At 45.3% G+C, this 14,733-nt stretch overlaps 1 protein-coding gene across 2 annotated transcripts in view; it reads right to left on the bottom strand.

Annotated features, from left to right (window-relative positions):
• The window catches only part of SARS2 (seryl-tRNA synthetase 2, mitochondrial), a 197,457-nt gene that overhangs the window by 153,850 nt on the left and 28,874 nt on the right, over positions 1-14,733 (bottom strand). The gene's annotated exons all lie outside the window — the stretch shown is intronic.

The raw sequence follows: 14,733 nt of genomic DNA, 5'->3' as shown, positions 1-14,733 counted from the left end.
CGCAGCTTTACCTATCCTAGGGTCTTTGCGACTGAGACCACACCCTATTTTATGAGAGAACGAAGGGCAAATACTGCAGAACTTCCATAGGGATGTGGAGTACTGGCGGTAGCTGCCTTTGTCCCTATTGGGTGGGGCAGCCTTATACAAAATGATTTATTTCCCTAAGTTTCTCTATGTGTTGCAGAATTCCCTGTTTGAGGTGCCAGAATGGTATTTCCGAGCGGTGAAGGTGGTGGTACAGGTCCTTCTCTGGGAAGGGGGTGTCCCAAGGATCAGTCAAGGGACAGTGGCTAGGTGCTCGGCAGATCGGGGTATCACCGTCCCGGAACTGTACTAGTATGACAGGGCAGCTCGCTTCTAACTGATCAATGATTGAAAGTTTGCAGACCAGTGGGAAGGCCTACAGGCAGGCATTGGAACCCAATGAATAAACACAGTGGATTTATGAAGCAAGGAAGGTGACAGCCTTCCTGGAGCCAACCGGCATGGTGGTGGGGACATGGAGGCATGCAACGTGTAGGACCCTGAAGAAGCAGTTGTGTGGTTCAGCGGCATTGGCTGAGCTATGAAGGCTCGCGGGTCACAGATGTTGGAATTTAATAGACATCTCTAGGGTAGGAGACATCTGGGGAGGCATGCAGTGGCTGATATTTGCTGGCCTGCAGCACCAATATAAAATGCAAGGGGGCAGTTTCTAAGATACCTGCAGATCAGGGAGAATTTGAAGCGGGGAATCCCATGTCCCCAAGATTTGGAGGACGAGAGTCCAATGAAGTACCAGTTGCTGGCCGCCCTGCTTTACTGGCATGATATTTCGCAGCTGTATTCTACACTACATAGTAATATGTGGGCTTCGGCTGTGGGAGCAATTGGAATGTGACCTGGGTTGCCTGGAGGGTGATGAGTGGGGAGCAGCCTGTAGATATCCTGGGGAGGTGGCTAATTGGACGGGGTTTAGGTTCACTGAGCTAAAGTTGTTGCACCAGGCTTACTACTTACGTGCCAGGATTGGGGTGATGGGGCGGTGACTGAGGAGATGTGGGCAGCAGGGTACACTTATACATACATTCTGGAGATGCCTACATCTGTGGCCCTTCTGGCAGGGGGTCCAGGATAGGATTTCAGGGGCAGTGGAGGACGCCCCAGTGCTCACTATACGTCTGTTCTACCTGGGTATATAGGGTGAGGTGACGTTGGATAGATATACTCTCCTGCTCCACAATGTGCAATTGTGGTGGCAGGAGGGATGTGGTGCAGTTCTTGGATTGCTCATTGCTTCCAACAGAGAGGGACTGGGAGGCAAATATGGAGAGCCGGAGGGAGGAGGAACAGGTTTACCGGGCAGTGGGCTGCCTCCAGAAGTTACTCCCATGGCGGTATTGCAGTCTACTCTGAAGAAAGTATATTTTTACAATAATACTTAGGAACACTTATTACTGAAAATTATGAAGATATAAGATTTAAATTATACACCACTCTTGAAGAGGAAGCCTTAGTCCTGACAACTTTTAATTTCAGTAGTTTTTATTGTGTTTTCCACAAACAAAATGAATATTAAAAACTGCTGCTGGATGCAGGCCCCTGGAAACTTTCCCCAAAAGCTCCCCCACAAAGCGCCAAGGAGAAGTCATATGTTTTTGGTCTTCAAAGGTCCCGGGGGAGGCGAATCTCAAGATTGTGGAGCAGTCAGTTAGCCCTAGGTTTTCGAAGTTTAGGGGCAGGTCAAGCATCTATAGTCTTTGTTAAGGTATGAGATAAATGGCTCCAGAGTCAGGGAAGAGGCTAGACTTATCCACCAGATTGTAGGCCAGTTTCTGGTGCTCCAGTTTGGGCCAACGTTTGTGGAACCATTTTTCGTATGTAGGGGCTTCGATTTTCCTCCCAGAGAGAAAGGATGATGTGTATGGCAGCTAACAGGAAGGGAGACATCCACTTACATGCCGCCGAGTGAATTGGTTAGAAACCCTCCGACGCTCTGCTTAACAAGGCCACCTCGGGGAGTGTATACATATAATAGCCTTGTTTCTGACAGATGGCAAGGAAACTTTTGTTCCAGGAGTGTCCCAGAAGGGGACAGAACCACAAGATGTGTAGGAGGGAGCCTGTTTCCCCACAGCCTCACCAGCAAATGTCAGGACAGGTGAGGCATGGAGTTGGGCAAAAGTGAGGTGCCATCAGAATAGCAGTTTGCATAGAATCTCTCTGCCCTGGGTGTGGCGAGCAAAGTGGTTGGTGCGAAGGAAAATCTTGTGCCAACGCTTGGAATCAAGTGTAATGTTGAGGACACATTCCCATTGGGTTTGGAAAGAGGCTTTGAGCGTGGTGGGTGAAGAGTTTAGGATGGTGTAAATCTGAGGGACCAAGTGTTGAGTTGGAGTGAGGTATTGAAGGAAATGTTTCGGAAGGCGTAAGGGCCCTAGTGGCGCCAGCTTTATAAGTGGGGTGGGTGATCTAATGTTTTCTTTGTAGGTAGAGGAAGCACTCGGATTCCGGGATCCCATGTCGGTGTTTGAGGTATTAAAACAACATCAGGGTGTCCTCAGCATAGAAGTCTCAATGGCGAAAGCAATCCCTAGTTTGCCACACCTGACCTCTGCCAAATTTAAAATATATTATTAAGCTTCTTTTACTTATTAATTTACATAATTTCAAATTACATCACCAATCGTTAAGCACCAATTTGATAATACCATCTTCAAATATAAGAGTTCAAAATGACATGTTAAATGACAATACCTCAATGTTCCAAAAAAAGGTTTACTCATTATTACCCAAAGCAGAAATGCCTTTTTCCCCATTCTGCCTTCAGACATTAAACTGGTAGACTACTGGTCTTCGTTTTGGTTTTATTTTATTTACTGTCAGAATGTAGCAAAAAGTGGTATGATCTATCTAGCAGATTTCTCAGCAGAAATCTAAGACAAAAACTGGAATATATATGAACCATTATTAAGAGATCATAGAGGGTTGTGCTGGTTATCTTATATACACATTGTTACACACAGAGAACCCTGTCATTAAGGGAGATTTGGGAATCGGTCATTCTTATTAAACTGCATTAAAAAAAACAGTTCTTGGGTGGAATTGGGCAGTGGTATTGGTTAAGTAAAACTACATATTCCACTGATATTAGTGACACTCTGTCACAATGAAAGAGATAAGTGGTAGACCATTCAATTACAAATCTGTACTTAAGGCTGTATATGCAATTTTGAATGCAGTTGCAGGGCTAAATTAAGATGGGTGCATCGGTGTGGAAAACCGATGCTACATTATATACCCAAATTTCTGCAGATTGTCAATGCCAATATTTTTCCTGAAGTTTCCAAGAGTCAATATAAAACTAACTGAGACTGCCTTCATATGGGTTGGACCTGCCCAAAACAAGAAATACTTTATTTTAAAACTTTGTTTGCATGTCCATCAATAGAAATGAATAAATAAGCAGGAGTGTTCGCAGTCCATAATCAAAAGTGTCACAGCCTTCCAGAATCAGCGTCTACAATGTCAAATAGCATGTTCGACAAAACACCTAATAAGCAAACCAATGGCATCAAAACAAGAAAATACTTGATACACACTTAAGGCTTTATAATTGTTTGTATACATTACTATATCGAACAAAGTTCAATAGAAAGTTTTTAGGTGCAACCTTATGTACCCTTCACTATATGGTATGCCCCTCTGTAGTAATCTGATGCAGCAAAAAGTAGGCTGCTCAAAAGTTAGTGTAATTCTTCTTCAAGATGCACTGACCATCACCCACCAAGCTGGTATGCTACTTCATCGGTCATGCTCCTTGCTGAGCACTTTAAGGAGATCTTTTATTGTGTTCAGGGTCCACAAGGACGCACATATCACCCCATGGTAGAAAAAATATTTTTCTAAAGGAATCAGAAGAATAGATTGGGCCTAGTGTTTTAAAATGATTTATGTATGTTCAACAATGAGAGATTTTTTAAAAACTGATGTTGGGATCCATGATAAGGTTAAAAAACATACAGGATAGAATTATCTAAGGAGTCACTAAAGAGTGGTCCACTCATTTGTGGGCATCCATAAATACCCCTGGTTTACCAGCTAGGGCAACCTCAGTGCAGTGCGGCAGTGACATATGCATCGTGAGAGATTGGTAGAAACATATAAACATGAGAAAAAATGGCCTGTGGGCCCCAAATGGATAAGTCAAGCCTTAAATTGGACCAGACCGCTGGCGGGCTGGCCAAGTTCTATAGAAATTCTTTTCACAAGCCTGTAAGCCCAGTCATAGAGATCTATAAAACCCAACTTAGGTGTGCAGCTTTGTATGGAGCTGAACTCTGGGGACACAGTCTCCCCAGGTCCATTATTAAAATGGAGAACAGTATCCTTAGACAGCTGTGCGGCTTACCAGTGAGTTCCCCATTAGTCCCACTGCGAATGGATCTAGTGGGGATACCCATCGCAGAGAAAATAGGTTGCAGACCCCAACTATTTTGGTGGCGCTTATCAGTGACCCCAGAATTGGCAGTGTATAGGTCTGAGCTCCAAGAAGTTCTGAGAATCCCTGGTATAGGTAAACTGGCTTCGTTTGCACGCATCAGGGAAGGTCATAGGTAGAGATAACTTATTGAACAACCTGTCGGCCTGTGTGGCAATTACGCACAAATAACTAGTCAGTTGTTACAGGGGGACAAACTTGCCCAACTTCACGAAAACGCTGCCATTGGTTCCCTTACAGTACATTTTTTGGCAATAAAGGATATTTATAATATAGAGCCATACTTAGATGAAATACGACTGGCTCTAGCCAAAAACTGTACATGCAATTTAGGCATGGCTCTCTCCCCTTGCGCTCACTCACTAATAAATGGTCTGGCAGTGCTGCCCTGGGGTGTCCAGCCTGTAGCAGGGGAGAGGAGACTGAACTTCATGTATTCTTTTTTTGTCCTAGTTATTACAAAATCAGACACAGCCGCGGTGGGCAGTAGGAGTTCCTGCACGGCGGTGACGTGGGGAGGGGGTGGGGCAGGGTGGGGGGTAGTAATGTATGGATTACGGAGTTTAAAAGGTAAGTAAACATATAAATAAATAAAACTAATTTTGTTGCGCGCAATGCATCGCATTTGGTGATGCAGTGCACGAAACGAAAATCGTTTTATTCATTTATATGTTTACTTACCTATTAAACTCCGTAATCCATACATAACTACCCCCCCCAGCCTGCCCCTCCCCCTCCCCACGTCACCGCCCTGCAGGAACTCCTACTGCCGACCGCGGCTGATCAGACATAGATGGCTGGTCCAATTGTGCAGGAACTTAGACACACAACACTGCAAAGAAGCATTCAGGCTCCTAAAATACAATACTGAACTCCAAATTGTTGATGCTGTATCCCGTTTTTTAAGTTTTATGCGGTGGGCACGAAAAGTCTTCTTAGGAACTAGCAATGGATCGAATATTGACTGATCTTTTTATTCTTTTAAGCTAATGTTATCTCTTATCCAATCCTGTTTCATCTGGGTTTTAGCTCTTTAATCTGTTTTTTATTGTATATATTTGTGCGTGTTCTTTTGTGGTCCATGGACTGAAATAAAGAAAGATTGGAAAAAATATTTCTCTAAAGGAATCAGAAAAATAGATTGGGTCTAGTGATTTAAAAAGATTTATGTATATCCAACAATGAGAGATTTTTTTTAACTGATGTTGGGATCCATGATAAGGTTAAACAAGCATTGAAGATGCAATAGGTCTCGCCCTCGTTTAAGTTAAAGCAATTCTGTTTGTAATTAGGTGGCTTTTTAGTTTTGCTTTTATTCGTGTTTTTCAAACTTCCCTATGTATATGTATGCATGCATTTATATTTGTATTTATATAGATATGCAGATGTATATATATATGTTTATATGTGTATGTATGTAGATATATATATATATATATCAAAAGAATCCCGACCGCCACTCGCTGCGGTCATGAACGGGCGCAGACCTCCTCTCCTCTTCTCAGATGAACTTAATCAAATATCATAACGCCATCACACCAATGAAGTGTCAGCAGTGCAGAATTTTATTTTCTGTTAATATCAGAGCGAGTGCCCTCCCTGACGCGTTTCGCTCCGCGGACGGAGCTTGGTCACATGACGCGTCAGAAGTAGGCTGGTAAATTTGTAGTGAATAAAAGCCCATGTGCCTAAAGACACACACACATATATATATATGTATATATGCATATATATATATATACATATATCCAGTTAACTCCTTGGCACTCCATCGGAAAACACAGAGCACAGACCACAGATAAGGTGCAGATTTTCTTTATTTGCTCGAGTCCACCATCAGTGCTGGCAGCATTACGCGTTTCGGCACTACATATATATTTGCATATGTGTGCAGGTAGAGAGGTAGAGAGAGGCAGAGAGGTAGAGAGAGGTAGAGAGTGAGTAGTAGAGAGTAGTAGAGAGAGAGAGAGAGAGAGAGAGAGAGAGTAGTAGAAAGTAGTAGAGAGTGAGTAGTAGAGTGTGAGTAGTAGAGTGTAGTAGTAGAGTGTAGTAGTAGAGTGTAGTAGTAGAGTGAGTAGTAGAGAGTGAGTAGTAGAGTAGTAGGGAGTGAGTAGTAGAGAGTGAGTAGTAGAGAGTGACTAGAGAGTAGTAGAGAGAGAGTAGTAGTGAGTAGTAGAGAGTGAGTAGTAGAGAGAGAGTAGTAGAGTGAGTAGTAGAGAGTAGTAGAGAGTAGTAGAGAGTAGTAGAGAGTAGTAGAGAGTAGTGGAGTGTGAGTAGAGAGTGAGGAGGAGAGAGGAGTAGAGAGTGAGTAGTAGAGAGTAGTGTAGAGAGAGTAGAAGAGAGTAGTAGAGAGTAGTAGAGAGTGAGTAGTGGAGTGAGTAGTAGAGAGTGAGTAGTAGAGAGTGAATAGTAGAGTAGTAGAGTGAGTAGTAGAGAGTGAGTAGTAGAGAGTGAGTAGTAGAGAGAGTAGTAGAGTGAGTGGTAGTGAGTAGTAGAGAGTAGCAGAGAGTGAGTAGTAGAGAGTAGTAGAGAGTAGTTGAGAGAGTAGTAGAGAGTAGTAGAGAGGGAGTAGAGAGTGATTAGAGAGTGCAGCAGCAATTTATTCACTCACCCATCACCACACCCAATTACGCAAACACACCCACTGGATAACACACAAAGCGCAATACTAGCAGCTGAAGAGTACTTCACCATAGACGCAAACTGAACTACACCTGAAGCTGTCTTCTGCACCTGCTCAATTTCAAACACTTATTTCAGATGTGGAGCCAGCTGCTTCTGGCCTATGCATGCATTGACTTTGAGTATTTTCATAAAAGGTACACTTTATCTCTGGGTATTGCAGCTTCAGGTGTGTGATAAATTCGCAACTGATAAGTCACACTGAAAACTGAGCAGACAAGGAACTTCTTGTACTTTGCAACCCGAGTTGTGTTCGCAAACCAGATTTCACCTACTGCTTGGCATGCTCTCTCCATGAGTCCTCATATTGAATCTCAGTCGGTTGCAAAGGACAGTTTGCAAGTCGGAAGGTCATTTTTAACTTCCTGGTCTCCTTTGTAAATCGTGACTGCCCTCTGGCAGATGCAAAGCCTGTTATTTTGAGAACTACAGGCTTTGTAATAGCGCTGTGAAAGCTAACACTTACTTATTAGCTGGAAACATAAGGAAAACTGCCGGAAAACAAAGCGCAGTGAAGTAAAGCTTACAGCAAGCGAAAAAATGTAAGTTGCCCGCGATAAAAAACGCATGCGATGTCTTTAAAAAAAAGTTCAGCAAGCTTACAATAAACCTACTGTGTTACACAGCTGATGAGAGATCTAATCCCCCAGGGCGTGGATTAAAGGAGACAGGGTGGCAACAATCAGCGAGTGGCATGCCTTCAGTGCAATCATTGCACTGCCTTTTGGCATAATTTGAGACGCAAAAGGACGCGCACAAATCAAAACTTAAGGCGGAGCTGGGAGGAGGCTTCTGGAATCGTATTGATTCCAAGAAGCCTTGTATGACGAGACAGCGCATGCGCTGCCTACATCAGGCCGAGACCTAAAAACATACAGGATAGAATTATCTAAGGGGCCACTAAAGAGTGGTCCACTAATTTCTGGGCATCCATAAATATCCCTGGTTGCCCTCTTGGGCACCCTCGTTGCAGTGCGGCTATAGTGCTAAGAACTTTTTTGATGTCCCGGCTGTTACATGGGAGTAGTCCACAAGAACGTAGACTTTAGGTCTGTCCTATGAGATGGGATCTTTGTGCTTCTTAACCGTTTGTAGAATAGCAAACATCTGCTTGTGACGCAAAAGGCAGGCATCAAAATTCCTCAAGATGTTCGATTTGCGCCAGTCAAAAGATCAGAGTTTGTGTGCTCGCTAAAAATAGAGAGGCAATGTGAATTGTAGATCCAGAAGGTATGGGAGAAAGTCTCTGAAGAATACAATTGCATTCCCCTTCTCAACCTCTTTAACGAATGCCTTACAGGTGGATGTTGTCCCTCCTAGACTGGTCCTCCGTATCTGTGATCTTAAGCCTAAGAAGTCAAAAGGTTTGCCTGCCAGTCCGGCTGGGAATTCAGTTGCTTTACCATTCCATCCAGTCTTCTGTCCATGGGGTCTAAGCACCTGTGAAGTGATGCAAAGTCTACTATCATGGACTTGACTTCTGAGGAGATCTCAGATAGCAGAGTCAAAAGTGCCCATCTTGGTGTCAAAGGCCGAATTTCTCTCATGATGGTATTAAATATGACTTCAGGCATTTTGTCTGGATGTTGGCAGACGTTTTGTCAGCTGCAAGCTATTGTCTCTGGAAACAACATATTTCTTGACGATTTAATGGAAGGCATAAGGACAAAGTAGGCTAAAACTACTGGTCAGATTAGGACCAAAGATCAGGGTCACCACTTCTAGACATTTCAGCAAGGAAGTGTGGTGCACTGACTTGCCGAATGAGAGCTCACCAATAAGCTCGATTAACTGGAAACAGGCAATCCAGCAAGTAAGTCTCCTATTGGGTGATCAATTCCGGAGTCAAAAGTCGGCGAGTGATTACCTACCAGGTGGTTCCAATATATAGTCTAGGTCATGAGTCTCCAATCAGGGGAAAAACATGAGGGGCAGAGTGGACCTCAGGAAAGAGATATGCACAGGTGCAGAACGGTCTTAGGTGATGCACTCCCTCTCATGAATGAATGAATGAAATGAAATTTATAAATGCGCTACTAAGCCCGAAGGCATCAAGGCGCCTAACCAAAAAGGAATCATAAAAGGCAAGTCCAGAGCTAAGGGTAGGCTTTGGCAAATAGCCACGTCTTAAGGGCCCTCCTAAAAACTTGCATTGAGGGTGAGGATTTAATTTCAGCCGGCAGGATGTTCCACAGCTTTGGAGCTAAACTCGAAAAGGCTCTGCCACCCCACTTGGCTCTACGCACTCGGGGGACTGGTAGTAGGGATTTATTGGCGGAGCGCAGAGTTCTGGAAGGGGAATAAGGAACCAACAGGTCCCCTAGGCCTCCAGATCTGTTTGTAGCCAAAGCCCCATAGATCAAACACAGGGACTTGAAGGAGATCCTGGCCTCAATCGGAAGCCAGTGCAGTGTCTTTCTAGCAGCAGAGGCTGAAGCCCGCTTAGGAAGATCCAATACAAACTTGGCGGCAGCGTTCTGCACCATTTGAAGTCGTATTAACAGACCCTTGTTTATGCCTAGATATAAGGCATTACAATAGTCGAGTCTTGAGCCTATTAGTGCTATTACCGTTTGCTTTCTAGCTTGTGGTGACAGATAGTGTTTAATCTTCCGCAGGATGTTTATTATGCCCCAGCATGTGGAGATAGTCTGTTGACTTGCTGACCCATCCCCAGGGTAGGGTCAATCATGACTCCTAAGTTCCTGGCCAGGGCAGTGGGAGTCGGACACACACCCAGGGATGTAGGCCACCATTCCGCCGACCAAATGTCCTCCTTTCCTCCAAACACCAGAATTTCTGTCTTCTCGCCATTGAGCTTCAATGAATTGCAAATCATCCATCGAGCAACTGCCTCCATACAGTGTCTAAAATTGGAGGCAGCAGAGATGACAGGTTGGGCGAGAGACATCAATATCTGTGTGTGTCATCGGCATAGGAGATTACCTCCATCCCATATGATCTAATAAGCCTGGCAAGTGGGGTCACATAGATGTTAAAAAGGGTCGGACTTAATGCCGACCCCTGGGGGACCCCACACTGCACAGGAAGGGATGGAGATAGGAACTCCCCCAGCTTAACTCTCTGTTCCCTCTGGCCTAGGAAAGAGGCCAGCAAACTGAGTGCGGGCCCCTCAACCCCTATCTCCCTCAGTCGAGATGTTAACACCGAGGTAGACAGAGTATCAAACGCAGCCGTAAGATCTAACAGGATAATGAGGGTAGTCTGGCTCTTATCAACTCTAGTGCGGATGTTGTCAAGCACAATGGTAAGGGCCGACTCCGTACTATGCCCTCTCCGAAATCCATGCTGCGAGTGATCCAAAAGGCCAGAGGTTTCCAGAAAGGCTGCAAGATGCTGGTTAAGATGTGTTTCCAGCATCTTCGCAGGGGCTGGGAGCAGCGAAATGGGGCGAAAGTTTTTGAGAACCCCCGGGTCTAATGTGGGCTTTTTTAGAAGTGGCTTAACCACCGCTCTTTTCCATTGTAGGGGGAAAGTCCCATCCCTCATTGCCCTGTTCATGATCTCTAATAGCAGAGGCAGAAGAGTCTCCTTACATTGTTTAAGGAGTTTCAGGGGGCAAGGGTCTAAGGGAGACCCAGACCTCGTCTTGATCAAAAGGACTTCAAGTTCCTGGAGGGAAAGGGGTGGGAAAGTGGACAGACACCCTGAGGACACCTCCTCGGATGGTGTTAGCGGTGGTATCGGTAGACACGGAGAGGTAGATAGTGACGACCTCTGTAGCTCTAACGCTGAGTATATGTCCACAATTTTAGATTGAAAAAATTGTGCAACATCATTGCAGAGCTGCTGTGAGCTGACGACGGGATCTGGCACCTTCAGTGATGTAACCGTGTCTACGATCTTGAACAGCTCTTTCGGCGAGGAAAGTGAGGTGGTAAGAGTCGTAAAATACTCCTGCTTAATCCTTATCACCTCCGCTTTATAATTCCTCAGGAGGATTCTATGACTATCCCTATCACGTATATCCCAGCTAGTCCTCCAGAGACGTTCCTGTCTCCGTACTCCCTGCCTAAGAAGTCTTAACGGTTCCCAAAACCATGGTGCCGATGGACTTTTCCTAGCGGAGTAGCGCAAAGAAGCTGGTGCAAGATAATCAATAGCTGTTTTGATGGCACTATCCATCCTCAGTACTGCCGAACCTACATCCTCCTCTGGGATGATCGCCAAACAGCCTAATCTAGGGGCGAGCGCGTCATTAGTTATACTTTTGATGTTACGCCTCAATTCCATTTTCCTTGGCTCGTTCCCCTTGCTATTAACAGTGGCAATCATTAATTCTAAAGGGACAGCGTAATGGTCCGACCAAGAGAGAGGTATGGGAGTCTCAATGGTCAACCGGGCATCGTTCGAGAAGACCCCATCCAACGTATGGCCCGCCTTATGAGTGGGCCCCTTGACTAGCTGTTGCATCCCGCAGCCAGAGAAAATATCCAATAGGGATAGGGTTTCATTTGATTCCAAATTTTCCAAATGAAAATTCAGGTCCTCCAGAACAGTAAGGTGCTCACTGCCAAAGTGTGGCTCTAGAATGTTGAGCATATGATGGCCAAAATCTGCTCTGGTCCCCGGAGGTCTATAGATGAGGAAACCCGTAAACGGAACTACATATGATCCGTTAATCGAGAACTGAAGGGCCTGGAAGGAGTCTTGAGGTTCTGATAGTGGGGTAATATGGCAGGAAAAACAGTCTCTATAAAGGATACCCAGCCCCCCCCCCCTATGCGGCCCACTCTGTCCTCCCTCACCAACGTATAGCCTTCTGGAACCGCCTCCACCAGATCGGGTCCCGAGGAGTCCTTGGCCCAAGTTTCAGTAATGAAGACCCAGGAAGGTTTTCTGGCCAGTACGAAGTCCTTAAATGCGAGATTATTCTTAATCAATTACCTCGCATTTACGAGAAACCCCTTTTCGCTCCTCAGGCAGCTACCCAATTTAACAGTCGGACCTGCCAATGTGGCGTCCATAAACAGAGCAAGCACCCTGGGTGTAGTCCGAAAGCAACGGTAGCCGGGGAAAGTCTGGAGCGTCTCCGGGGCATTCCTATGGTGGCATGGCAGCTGAGAAGGCCTGAGAGTGATCAAATCCTGCCAGGAGTACCTGATCCCTGTATACTCACCTTCGATATGCCCTATCACCCAGCCATCCAGCCTGTCCTTAGCACGGACGGTCGCAGACGGGCTGGACTCTGGCGTGACTCCGGCGTTACTGCGGCACACACGTCGCGCGCACACGCTGCACGGCTTCATATTGGGCCTATATGGGGCTCTAGCCAGTCAGCCTGACTGCTAGAGCGCTACCTGAAATGGCGTCCTATCAGCGTCCCCTACCTACCCCCAAGATGGCGCCGATTTTACCAGAAAGCGCGAAGCACGCTAAGAAGGACCCGCTGAAGCCGCGGTGAAGGGCACTATTATGGTGCAAGTAAGTGAACAGTAATTTAAAAGCAGGGGAAATGTATCAAATGATTTTAAATTAAAAGACAAAAACGGGGTATATTAAAATATTACACAGCGCCTAAATGCCACAGCGCAGCGCGCAGCAAAGGAAAGCCTTAACAGGCAGACCCACCTTCCACTGCCCCTTAAATACGTTTCATCTAAATGCCTCTAGCCAGTCAGCCTGACTGCTAGAGCGCTACCTGAAATGGTGTCCTATCAGCGTCCCCTACCTACCCCCAAGATGGCGCCGATTTTCCCAGAAAGCGCGAAGCGCGCTAAGAAGGACCCGCTGAAGCCGCGGTGAAGGGCACTATTATGGTGCAAGTAAGTGAACAGTAAATTAAAAGCAGGGGAAATGTATCAAATGATTTTAAATTAAAAGACAAAAACGGGGTATTTTAAAATATTACACAGCGCCTAAATGCCACAGCGCAGCGCGCAGCAAAGGAAAGCCTTAACAGGCAGACCCACCTTCCACTGCCCCTTAAATATGTTTCATCTAAATGCCTCTAGCCAGTCAGCCTTACTGCTAGAGCGCTACCTGAAATGGTGTCCTATCAGCGTCCCCTACCTACCCCCAAGATGGCGCCGATGTTCCCAGAAAGCGCGAAGCGCGCTAAGAAGGACCCGCTGAAGCCGCGGTGAAGGGCACTATTATGGTGCAAGTAAGTGAACAGTAATTTAAAAGCAGGGGAAATGTATCAAATGATTTTAAATTAAAAGACAAAAACGGGGTATTTTAAAATATTACACAGCGCCTAAATGCCACAGCGCAGCGCGCAGCAAAGGAAAGCCTTAACAGAACTGACCAGGAATCTGCCTGGAACACCCCGGGTCTCTGTTTCGAAATCACAGTAAATACCAACAGCTATTGTGAATTCCAAGTTTCTAATTCGTGAAACTATTTGGACACTTTACATAACAGGGGAATATTTACGCAACCCAAAATACTTGGCTAGAGGAACATCCTTTGAAGTGCCTAACTAAGATTAAGGCAGGAATCCCTCGTGGATTTTTCAAAGAGGAATTCAGTCCAATCTCTTACTTTGGTTTTCAAAAGGTCTATGCAGAAATGTAACTGATAAAGTTTGTTTCTGCAATAAGCATTGGCAAAGAAGAGCAATTAATGTAAATTGGAGAAATTGCCCCGCCCATTTAAAGCATGCTAGAAAAACAGCCATGAGGATGTTATGAAAGGGTAGGGAGTGCAAAGAGAGGAATTGGTGGGTATTTTGTTTAAATACTTTTATTCTGTATTTTTAGTGTTTTTGATTTCCAGATCCTTTGTGTTTTCTATTTTTCAATGTGAAATTAGGATCACATTTCGAAAGCACCATTTTTCATTCTTGACAAATATTTTGACTTAAAATTCACAATAATATCTAGAACCATTTTGTATTGTTAAGAAGGTTTCAGTCGCATGACTACTAACGCTAAAACATTATTCCAGTAAACTTGCCGATGTACAGAAGCTCCAATACTGGGGTAAAATGTGGATTGGAATGTGTGCACCTTGTATGCTTGTAGATAAGGGTTCAAATGTATGTAATAGCATTTTGAGATGTTTTAAGACGCTCCGGAGTATGTGTACATAGGTGGAAAGGTGGGAAAAAGACTGTGGGGCCAATTACAATGTCGTGCGGAAAGCCTACGACCGACAGTCAGATTCCCCTAGACCATGTTGGAACCCATCCGTCCGACTCGGTCAGAAACAATTTCGACCGACCGATTACAATGCTCACGGTTAAAAGGGAAACCGTTCCATCATTCCAAATCGGTTCCGACCGGCACTCGGAGAATCCGAGTCGGTCGGAGCTGATTCGTACAGCTCTATGGACAGCATTTCCGACCGACTGATTAAGATTTCGGATTCTGACAGCCATTCCGAGACGGACTGTCCAACACAAAAAGACTGTCGGAAACTGACTTTGGGGGCCCCTAGCAGGCCCCACTTCATCTTGAGGCATCTGGGTTGGACCCGTGGGAGTACCCAAGGGTCCCCCCTGTAAGATAATGCACTGTGTGACAGGCACCATGGGGTGCCTTCAACAAGGTGCAAGGTTTTCCACTAACACCCCTTTTCCCTATAGGAGTCTGTGTTGTCGG

This window comes from Lissotriton helveticus, chromosome 9 (assembly GCF_964261635.1).
Source record: "Lissotriton helveticus chromosome 9, aLisHel1.1, whole genome shotgun sequence".
NCBI classification, from domain to species: Eukaryota; Metazoa; Chordata; class Amphibia; order Caudata; family Salamandridae; genus Lissotriton; species Lissotriton helveticus.
This window is presented reverse-complemented; position numbering and strand designations above follow the sequence as displayed.